At 46.1% G+C, this 12,004-nt stretch overlaps 1 protein-coding gene across 2 annotated transcripts in view; it reads right to left on the bottom strand.

Annotated features, from left to right (window-relative positions):
- Nucleotides 1-2,682, bottom strand: part of LOC106578871 (integrin beta-4) — a 31,295-nt gene extending 28,613 nt beyond the window's left edge. For both annotated transcript variants that reach the window (XM_045702364.2, XM_045702365.2), the window contains exon 1: nucleotides 2,296-2,682. The gene's annotated coding sequence lies outside the window, so the exon portion shown is untranslated. The remainder of the gene's footprint in view (nucleotides 1-2,295) is intronic.
- Nucleotides 2,683-12,004: the final 9,322 nt, after the last annotated feature.

Genomic DNA, 12,004 nt, shown 5'->3' with positions numbered 1-12,004 from the left:
TGCACCTACGTTGTAAACTTTCATTAATAGGTTAGCAACCTCATGATGGGTATAGGGAACATTAGAGAATCATGTAGTAGCCTAATCCTAATAATGTTACATTGAGCTGGGTGAATGGAATATGAATGGCCTTCATCCAATATGCTGTAATAGAAATAAGGCCATGTTCATAAAAAATAAATAAAAATCATCCTCCCTCATCTTAAATGGCCCCAACCGCCACTGATGCTGACAGTTGGTGGCACAGGGTTTTATGGAGAATTATTATTTTTTAAATGTATTTTGACCATTGGCTCACCCAGCAGGAATTTCACATCCCCAAAACAGAGCAGGACAACAGAGCAGGGCAACAGAGCAGGGCAACAGAGCAGGGCAACAGAGCAGGGCAACAGAGCAGGGCAACAGAGCAGGGCAACAGAGCAGGGCAGCTGAGCAGCACAGCAGGACAGCAGAGCAGGACAGCAGAGCAGGACAGCAGAGCAGGGCAGCAGAGCAGGGAGCTGAGCAGCAGAGCAGGACAGCAGAGCAGGACAGCAGAGCAGGGCAACAGAGCAGGGAGCTGAGCAGCAGAGCAGGACAGCAGAGCAGGACAGCAGAGCAGGGCAACAGAGCAGGACAGCAGAGCAGGACAGCAGAGCAGCAGAGCAGGACAGCAGAGCAGCACAGCTGAGCAGCAGAGCAGGACAGCAGAGCAGGACAGCTGAGCAGCAGAGCAGGACAGCAGAGCAGGACAGCTGAGCAGCAGAGCAGGACAGCTGAGCAGCAGAGCAGGACAGCAGAGCAGGACAGCAGAGCAGGACAGCTGAGAAGCAGAGCAGGACAGCAGAACAGCAGAGCAGGACAGCAGAGCAGCAGAGCAGGACAGCAGAGCAGGACAGCAGAGCAGGACAGCAGAGCAGGAACACTTACTGTAGTATAGTACAAAACACTTACTGTAGTATAGTACAGGTGTGTTTACCTATCACATTAAATCACTGACTAGGTTGAGCCAGTTAATAAGAGAGAAAAACAGGACAAATTATATCTTCACTGTGAGAAGAAATATGAGGCCCCTAAAGGTTATCTGTTAACTACTATTAAACACATCAAAGAAGAACATGTACAGTCAGACTTCTCATGGAGAAAGTTCAAATACTAAGAGTTTGGAAAAACATAGTTCTGCTTGAACTCACCATTGGTCTAAATTACAAAATATCTGGATCGCAGGAAATTGCGACTAACAGCTAATAGGATCCAAATAAACAACACTAGTGAAATACAGCCGTAAAAAAATATAGATTCACGATGTAAAGACAGAAAAAAAGAGAGTGGTTGCTAGTTGTGGTCCCAGCTCAATAATCTGCCCGGCGACCAGGTGAACATTCCAACGGAGGGAGGGGACCTAGCCGTTAAGACATCAATAGGGGTCGTCACGTCAGTGACAGGGGGCACAGCCGGGGAGACCTAGGTAAATCAACCCTCAACTATTCAGTCAGCCCCGTAGAAAAACAGCTACTTAATTACCACACCATCAATCCATCTAAGCACAGGCAGGTAAATAGGAACAGCTGTCTCAGAGTGGAGAGATGTCTGTGACCTTTTGTCTGTCTGTGGTTTTTAATTCTGCTGCAATCAGAATGAGAGTCCCTCGTGGTCTTGGACTGTCCCAATGCACCTTGTCATTACCCTGTAAATCTAGTTGGCTGTGTCTATGTTACCAGAGCGGGAAGGGTAGGACTCTTAAATAGTAGTTGTTAACGTGCAAAGAGAAGAACGCTGTTATACAACAACTCTTACAAACTATGGTTTGATAGCAATAAAAAACATGAAAGGATTTTGTATCAGTATAGGCCTTAAACTTCTATATGAATCTCTCTAAGAGCAGATGCATCCTCTGTTGTAAGTCCATTTCATCTGTAGAACTGTTTTCATCTGTGTCACATTTTGGTCTTTATCCTTAGCATGTTATTAAGAGGAGCTAGACACCAGCTCTAACTTACTTATTGACCCTTGACCTGAGTAGCTGACACAAATTCAAAACACTCAGGTCATAGACATTGTCAAGAGATATCCTTTAACTATCTTATAAATGCACAGCTGTCTGCATGCTCGCTGCCCCATGCCTCTTGCTGACTTCTATCTCAATAGGACTCACCCGAATAGAAAATGAATAGAATAAAACTGCTTTTGTATTATTCAAGTAGATAACTATCGTCTTAACCTTGCAGGCTGGAACAGAAGTGGTAGATCAGTGAAAACAATGGGAGAAATTAGTGAGTTTAGAGCCTTGTTAAAGAGATTACTGATCAAACGAACCTCTTACAGCTGCCTTGCCCAATCCAAGCCCAAAAGAAAGAAAAATTTAAAAAAGGGAATCTCTTAATCCTTTTGTTTAACTCTCCACTCGTCTGTAAGGTCAGTATCCACCGGTGTCTGTGGGAGAAAAACCCTCCTCTTCCAGCCTTGAAGTCCGAGTTCCACGTCTGAGAGAGTAATGACAGGGGAGAGAGACTCGACTTTCCCCTTTTTCTTTCCTTCTTTCTTTTCCGCTCGTCTTCTATCCCCCTTGAACCTGGAGGCGAGGTGCGTGCCTGTGTGTACGCCTGACTGTCAGCCTTAATGACAGAGCGAGAGAGAGACGGGAAAGAGAACCAGCGAGTGTGTGTGTGCGCTGAGATTTGATCCCTCCTCTAACTTGCACCCACACTCTCTCTATCAAGTTTAGGTAAGTAGCTAACAGTAAGGGTAACTCCCTCACCCTCTCGTCCCCTGGTGTTTAACGCTCAAAGCGCCACACCTCTGAGTGTGTTAGGCCCCCTCCCGGCTACATTCCTCCCAGGCTGGGCTTACCTGTGTGGGCTTGAGCCTGGGAGTGTCAGAGAACAGAACACTGCCTGGAGGTTACGTGAAACAGTCACACGTACACAAAGACCTGGAGTTCTGTACTACAGTTTCCCAACTCCAGTCCTCCAGTACCCCAACAGTGGTTCCCAGCTCCAGTACCCCAACAGTGGTTCCCAACTCCAGTCAGGAGCGGTTGTGGGGGGGGGGGGGGGGGGGGCAGTGCTGCCCCTGTGACAACAATTTCAGACCCCCCTTGTGGCCCCCCTAAATGTGGAGTGTGAAATAATTTTTACATAACACATTTTTGCTATCGTTCTTTTTTTACATCCGTTATTAGACAGTGCCAACGCGGAACACTAATGATTATGAACATGGTCTTTTGCCTGCTAATGCCTGCAATGCAGTGAAGAAAACGATATGACAACAACGTCTAATGTAACTGGCCCCTCTAACAGTACAACTGGCCCCAGCTTGGCCCCCCCAGTTGAAATGGTCTAGAACCGCCACTGTCTCCAGTCCCCCAACAGTGGTTCCCAACTCCAGTCCCCACATCAGCACATATTTTCATTACAGCCCCAGACACGCACACCTGATTCAACTTGTCAGCTAATCATCAAGCCCTCAATGAGTTGAATCAGGTATGTTTGTCCAGGGCTACAATACAAATGTGTACTGTTGGGGGTACTAGAGTTATAAACACTGTTGGGGTAGTGAAGTTATAAACACTGTTGGGGTAGTGGAGTTATAAACACTGTTGGGGTAGTGGAGTTATAAACACTGTTGGGGGTAGTGGAGTTATAAACACTGTTGGGGGTAGTGGAGTTATAAACACTTCTGGGGGTACTGGAGGACTGGAGTTATAAACACTGTTGTGGGTACTGGAGTTATAAACACTGTTGGGGGTAGTGGAGTTATAAACACTGTTGGGGTACTGGAGTTATAAACACTGTTGGGGTAGTGGAGTTATAAACACTGTTGGGGGTACTGGAGTTATAAACACTGTTGGGGTACTGGAGTTATAAACACTGTTGGGGGTACTGGAGTTATAAACACTGTTGGGGGTACTGGAGTTATAAACACTGTTGGGGGTAGTGGAGTTATAAACACTGTTGGGGGTACTGGAGTTAAACACTGTTGGGGGTACTGGAGTTATAAACACTGTTGGGGGTACTAGAGTTATAAACACTGTTGGAGGACTGGAGTTATAAACACTGTTGTGGGTACTAGAGGACTGGAGTTATAAACACTGTTGGGGGTACTAGAGGACTGGAGTTATAAACACTGTTGTGGGTACTAGAGGACTGGAGTTATAAACACTGTTGGGGGTACTGGAGTTATAAACACTGTTGGAGGACTGGAGTTATAAACACTGTTGGAGGACTGGAGTTATAAACACTGTTGTGGGTACTAGAGGACTGGAGTTATAAACACTGTTGGGGGTACTAGAGGACTGGAGTTATAAACACTGTTGGGGGTACTAGAGTTATAAACACTGTTGGGGGTACTAGAGTTATAAACACTGTTGGGGGTACTGGAGGACTTGAGTTATAAACACTGTTGGGGGTACTAGAGTACTGGAGTTATAAACACTGTTGGAGGACTGGAGTTATAAACACTGTTGGAGGACTGGAGTTATAAACACTGTTGTGGGTACTAGAGGACTGGAGTTATAAACACTGTTGGGGGTACTAGAGGACTGGAGTTATAAACACTGTTGGGGTACTGGAGGACTGGAGTTATAATCACTGTTGGGGGTACTGGAGGACTGGAGTTATAAACACTGTTGGGGGTACTGGAGGACTGGTGTTATAAACACTGTTGGGGTACTGGAGGACTGGAGTTATAAACACTGTTGGGGGTACTAGAGTTATAAACACTGTTGGGGGTACTAGAGGACTGGAGTTATAAACACTGTTGGGGGTACTGGAGGACTCGAGTTATAAACACTGTTGGGGGTACTGGAGTTATAAACACTGTTGGGGGTACTGGAGTTATAAACACTGTTGGGGGTACTAGAGGACTGGAGTTATAAACACTGTTGGGGGTACTGGAGGACTCGAGTTATAAACACTGTTGGGGGTACTAGAGGACTGGAGTTATAAACACTGTTGGGGGTACTAGAGGACTGGAGTTATAAACACTGTTGGGGTACTGGAGTTATAAACACTGTTGGGGGTACTAGAGGACTGGAGTTATAAACACTGTTGGGGGTACTAGAGGACTGGAGTTATAAACACTGTTGGGGGTACTGGAGGACTGGTGTTATAAACACTGTTGTATTGGACTCGCACGTACCTACCTGTGTGTGTGTGTGTGTGTGTGTGTGTGTGTGTGTGTGTGTGTGTGTGTGTGTGTGTGTGTGTGTGTGTGTGTGTGTGTGTGTGTGTGTGTGTGTGTGTGTGTATATATATATATATACACACAGGGACTTTCTATCGCAAATACACACCTATTAGTGACATGATATCCCACTGTGCAAGAACCATTCTTGAATTTGACAAACCACAACCCCCTCTCTGGGTTTAACCCAACTCCCTCTCTGGGTTTAACCCCAACCCCCTCTCTGGGTTTAACCCCAACCCCCTCTCTGGGTTTAACCCCAACCCCCTCTCTGGGTTTAACCCCAACCCCCTCTCTGGGTTTAACCCCAACCCTCTCTCTGGGTTTAACCCCAACCCTCTCTCTGGGTTTAACCCCAACCCTCTCTCTGGGTTTAACCCCAACCCTCTCTCTGGGTTTAACCCCAACCCTCTCTCTGGGGTTAACCATAACCCCCTCTCTGGGGTTAACACATTCTGACCAGGGTGTGTGTTTTACACCTGACCAGGGTTTGTGTGTATTAAAGAGGAGTTGCATACACTTTCACACACTGTGGAATACAGTATATGTAAATATGACACTGTGGAATACAGTATATGTAAATATGACCACATAATGTATTGTATTAGCAACAGCTCCATTGAAAAGAGCTACAGACATGAAGTCTGCATCTGTTACTGTTCACCTTGGAGGGGATATGACCTCTGCCCCGACCAGGCCAGCTGTTACAGGTTACACAACTCCTGTGGCTAGATCTGCTCTTACTGGAGAAGCCACTGTCCAGTGTCCACACACAGCCCAGGAGACCCAGGTCAAGACTAAGGCAGTATATCTATGGGGTCTTAAGACTCAGGAGACCGAGACTCTGTGGTCTTCAGAGGACTGAACACACATCAAACAGGCTTATTCAGCAACCAGAGAGAACAGGAGCTGCACAGGACCTCAAAAAGTGCCCCCAAACTCCTGTTCCTACTCGTACTGTATCCAGACTTTTGACTGGCATACGATGACTCAGATGTGATAAAATATCATTTTCCTCCCCAACTGACTGTTTGAAAAGGGCATAATTAAAACAGAACACAATCCTGCCGATATAAACCACATTTGGGACTGACAATGGTTTAGTTCTCTCTCTCTCTCCCCCCCCCCTCTCCCCCTCCCTCCCTCCCTCCCTCCCTCCCTCTCATGGTTTTTGCCAATGTTGCCAATCCAAACATTGCTTTGCCTTGGTTCTTGATTGAGGGAGAGGCAGGGAGTTCTAGGCTGTGGCTAGAACTGCAAAAGGTTCTACTGTCGACAACAGTAGGAGAGGCGGGTGTACTTAACCTTGAACATTACCGGTAAAACATTCACACAAAAAGGTTTGCTACAGTCCAGTACACCTACTACTTTCAGGCGTTGTACGAACCATCTTGACTTGAAGATTAGACCGACTATCACAATGCACCAGCACAGAAACAGAGGAGGCCTACAGGAGGCCTGTTGCACAGAAACAGAGGAGGCCTACAGGAGGCCTGTTGCACAGAAACAGAGGAGGCCTACTGGAGGCCTGTTGTACAGAAACAGAGGAGGCCTACTGGAGGCCTGTTGTACAGAAACAGAGGAGACCTACTGGAGGCCTGTTGTACAGAAACAGAGGAGGCCTACTGGAGGCCTGTTGTACAGAAACAGAGGAGGCCTGCTGGAGGCCTGTTGTACAGAAACAGAGGAGGCCTACAGGAGGCCTGTTGTACAGAAACAGAGGAGACCTGCTGGAGGCCTGTTGTACAGAAACAGAGGAGGCCTGCTGGAGGCCTGTTGTACAGAAACAGAGGAGGCCTACTGGAGGCCTGTTGTACAGAAACAGAGGAGGCCTACTGGAGGCCTGTTGTACAGAAACAGAGGAGGCCTGCTGGAGGCCTGTTGTACAGAAACAGAGGAGGCCTGCTGGAGGCCTGTTGTACAGAAACAGAGGAGACCTGCTGGAGGCCTGTTGTACAGAAACAGAGGAGGCCTACTGGAGGCCTGTTGTACAGAAACAGAGGAGGCCTGCTGGAGGCCTGTTGTACAGAAACAGAGGAGGCCTGCTGGAGGCCTGTTGTACAGAAACAGAGGAGGCCTGCTGGAGGCCTGTTGTACAGAAACAGAGGAGGCCTGCTGGAGGCCTGTTGTACAGAAACAGAGGAGGCCTGCTGGAGGCCTGTTGTACAGAAACAGTGGAGGCCAATTTGACTTAACAAAGAATTTGATGGCGGGATGTTGTTATAGTGACAGGTAGCCAGGCAACCTAACCCACGACCTGTAACCTCTAAAGAGTTTTAAACAACTTTATAAACGCATGCGACGTTGAATGCCAAACAAACATCATAAAGCAATACGTTTTAATATATACACTAATTGTATTTCAGTTCTCAGAGAGATTCCTAACCAACACACATGTGTTTTGGAACTGGTTCTAAATGCTATGTGACACCCGTATTCTGACAGTCCTGGTTGTTGAAATGACCACTGCGGCTGGCACTCCCCATGGCAACCATTCAGACTGACCAATGACTGGGGCTGATGCATAGCCGCGGGAAGGTGCTGCGTTTTCCCCCCAACGCTGATAATAGTTGTGGAATATAGAAATACTTGCTTGATATGTTTTCCAGTTTCTTTAAATACTTTACAAAGGCAACGTATTTTCTAAGTGAAAAATAAAGAATGGTCTATTCATTCCTTTTCCCTTTTAGTAGACACTCTTATCCAGAGCAACTTACAGTAAGAAGTGAGTGGATACATTTTCAGACTGGTCTCCAGTGGGAATCGCACCCACTACCCTAGCATTGCAAGCACCATGCTCTACCAACTGAGCCACATCATCACAAACCACTTGATGTCTCAATGTACTCAGTTACTGTATTGGTCATTGTTTATCTCCATGGTGATAGAAAGTCTACAGGTACAAACCTAGATGACCTGCCTATGTACAATACAGTCATGTACATTTACATTAAGTGGTTTGTAAGGATGGTAAATTAATACTGCACAAAAGAAGTGGTCGTTTTCCATGTTATTTGTTCAAGATAAATATTTAATTTGATGTGGATGTGTTGTGTCTGTCCATAACTTTGTACCTTTTTGGTGTGAATATTTGAGGACAGGGTTTTGTTCTTTCTGGATTCCATTAGAAAGGCAATATGACGTCAAAGAGAACGGGAACAGGGCAACAACTCTTAAAATTCCAACAATTGTTTTTGCATTTTTTATTATTCAGGTTTTTCAGCGGGTGCTACAGAACATTCAGCACCCCTAATTCCTGCAGCAATGCCATTCTGTAAAGCAACATTTAACACAGCAGACAAATCAATAACTACAGCCTAGTGGGCCATTCCTGTCTAAAATGAGGTGCTTGCTGAATAGTGCAAACTGATATAGAATAAAACAATTATCAAAGTTAACGAATAAGCACATTTCTTCCAGCTCTTTACACATTTAAATGTTACTCTAAAATAACTTACTTCAAGAGCAAAAGTGCTGCGCCTCTTAGGTCAGCGTAAGGTTGGTTGTTGGTTGCCGACAGTAGGTGGTAGCCTCCCAGATACTCGTGAAGTTGACAGGCTTCAGCGACATTTAGCCTAAGATATTGCACTAAATCCAGGCAAACTGTCGGTGCATACAAAATGTAAAAGTTTTGAACTTTTCGGACATTCTCCCCAACTTCAACTCGCGCGATTTGTTCAACATACTGTTCAGTGCCAAACTCGGATTTCCATGATAAAAGCGACTGTTCAGTAGTCTTTGTTCAGCTCTTTTTTCTATAACACGGGTACAAACACAGCCAATGAGACATATGGCCTGTTTTCCAGGGGAGTGGGATAACAATTCATGAAGACATAGCCTAGGCTACATAAGTGCTTGGTGTTTCGGAACATTTTGTCTAAATATGTTAGACTTCAGTAACTAACCTATAATTAATTCAGGCTATCTAGCTTCTTAAAAGGATATCTAACTTTCACCATGGATAATGTTTCAGACAACTGGACTTCATATTCACCGAGTACATTGAGTCAACCCTGTGTCAGTGTACCAGATGGAAGGTCTGTTGTGTTGAGGAAAGGTTTATGCCTGTTCAGCACTTTAATAGCTGTACACTGGGTGTGTCTCTGACTCACCTGGGTGCAGAAACACACACACACACACACACACACACACACACACACACACAATTCCAAGGACAGGCCCAGATCAGCCAAAATAGTTTGTGCGAGTGTGTACTGGGTAGGGCTGCTATGCTGAAGCTACAGATGAAATGCAGCCGGCAGGCATATATCTTAGCACACTGCCATAAAACAGGACTTAACCGAACAACACAGGGAGACAAAGAGAGGGAAACTTCGAGAGAAAGAGACACCCCCACACACACACAAACAACAGTACTGACATAACAGAGAGAGGGGGACAGAAAGAGAAAAGTCGTTGAAACTGATTTTGCACAAGCAGAATAACGATGTATTACATAGTGAACCTCAAATTGTTTCTAATTCTCCACTCATCTGGTTTTAGAGTTCAGGAGTACCTCAGGGAACTGAGCCAGCGGTGCTGGGATGGGATGATATCCAGGAGAGCATGTCGGTGGTCTGAGCCACAGCTGATAGACCGATTCCTGAGACAGAGAAATATCTGGGTGGTGGGCCCCATCACGTCTAACAAGCTGAAAAACACAAGAACCTCAGTCTATATTCACATGAAACAAATGTTTGTTCAATTACAATGTCTCAAGATTTGTCTGAAAATGCCATGAGAGGGAACCTTGGATGTGTCCTCATTCCCTTTCATGCCTTCCTTTCCTTAATCCCCACTGATAGGTGAAAGGACTGGATGGGTTACCACCACATAGGCTTTGATCTTTACAACAAAAAAATAACTTAAACCCTCTTCATTCATCAAAAGACAAACCAGCCACTTGAAACAACTTCAATACACTGATAAAGGATACGGTTAAGGCTTACTACAGGCTTACTAGTACTCAAATCTAATGGTGATCTGGGGGATCTGTGGAGGGTAGGCTGATCCTAGATCTGTGCCTTAGGGCAACTTTAACTCAAACGGTACGTACTCTAGTGAACGACTCTTCTGAACTATGACCTCCCGCTGTGCTTCAAAAGACTGCGGAATGAGGCGGTGTTTTATCGTTTCTGCTGGATGGAACTCAGATGGAGAGATAGAGGGATACAAGAAGAAGGGAAGAAGGGGTGTAAATCACAACATGCACCTGGACACAAATACCTAGTGGCCAGAAAGAGAGAGAGAAGGGTGGAAAGGAGAGGAAAAGAGAGTGAGTTCACTTTTTATTGTTTATTTCACTTTTGTTTATCCATTTCACTTGCTTTGGCAATGTAAACATATGTTTCCCATGCCAATAAAGCCCCTTAAATTGAATTGAGTGAGATTGAGTGAGTGAGTGAGAGCGAGAGGAGACAGCAATTCCTCCAGCCAGATTCAGGCCAGTGGCTGAAGTCAATAGTACTGGAATACAACAACAGAACCATCCCTTCATTTCTAGACAGAACATTGAAAATATTTATCCAGAGAACAGTATGAAAATAAATATGATAAAATATACTGCTCAAAAAAATTAAGGGAACACTTAAACAACACATCCTAGATCTGAATGAATGAAATAATGTTATTAAATACTTTTTTCTTTACATAGTTGAATGTGCTGACAACAAAATCACACAAAAATAATCAATGGAAATCCAATTTATCAACCCATGGAGGTCTGGATTTGGAGTCACACTCCAAATTAAAGTGGAAAACCACACTACAGGCTGATCCAATTTTGATGTAATGTCCTTAAAACAAGTCAAAATGAGGCTCAGTAGTGTGTGTGGCCTCCACGTGCCTGTATGACCTCCCTACAAAGCCTGGGCATGCTCCTGATGAGGTGGCGGATGGTCTCCTGAGGGATCTCCTCCCAGACCTGGACTAAAGCATCCGCCAACTCCTGGACAATCTGTGGTGCAACGTGGTGTTGGTGGATGGAGCGAGACATGATGTCCCAGATGTGCTCAATTGGATTCAGGTCTGGGGAACGGGCGGGCCAGTCCATAGCATCAATGCCTTCCTCTTGCAGGAACTGCTGACACACTCCAGCCACATGAGGTCTAGCATTGTCTTGCATTAGGAGGAACCCAGGGCCAACCGCACCAGCATATGGTCTCACAAGGGGTCTGAGGATCTCATCTCGGTACCTAATGGCAGTCAGGCTACCTCTGGCGAGCACATGGAGGGCTGTGCGGCCCCCCAAAGAAATGCCACCCCACACCATGACTGACCCACCGCCAAACCGGTCATGCTGGAGGATGTTGCAGGCAGCAGAACATTCTCCATGGCGTCTCCAGACTCTGTCACGTGCTCAGTGTGAACCTGCTTTCATCTGTGAAGAGCACAGGGCGCCAGTGGCGAATTTGACAATCTTGGTGTTCTCTGGCAAATGCCAAACGTCCTGCACGGTGTTGGGTTGTAAGCACAACCACCACCTGTGGATGTCGGGCCCTCATACCACCCTCATGGAGTCTGTTTCTGACCGTTTGAGCAGACACATGCACATTTGTGGCCTGCTGGAGGTCATTTTGCAGGGCTCTGGCAGTGCTTCTCCTGCTCCTCCTTGCACAAAGGCAGAGGTAGCGGTCCTGCTGCTGGGTTGTTGCCCTCCTACGGCCTCCTACACGTCTCCTGATGTACTGGCCTGTCTCCTGGTAGCGCCTCCATGCTCTGGACACTACGCTGACAGACACAGCAAACCTTCTTGCCACAGCTCGCAGTGATGTGCCATCCTGGATGAGCTGCACTACCTGAGCCACTTGTGTGGGTTGTAGACTCCGTCTCATGCTACCAC

Source organism: Salmo salar, chromosome 19 (genome assembly GCF_965601325.2).
Source record: "Salmo salar chromosome 19, fSalSal1, whole genome shotgun sequence".
Lineage (NCBI taxonomy): Eukaryota > Metazoa > Chordata > Actinopteri > Salmoniformes > Salmonidae > Salmo > Salmo salar.
This window is presented reverse-complemented; position numbering and strand designations above follow the sequence as displayed.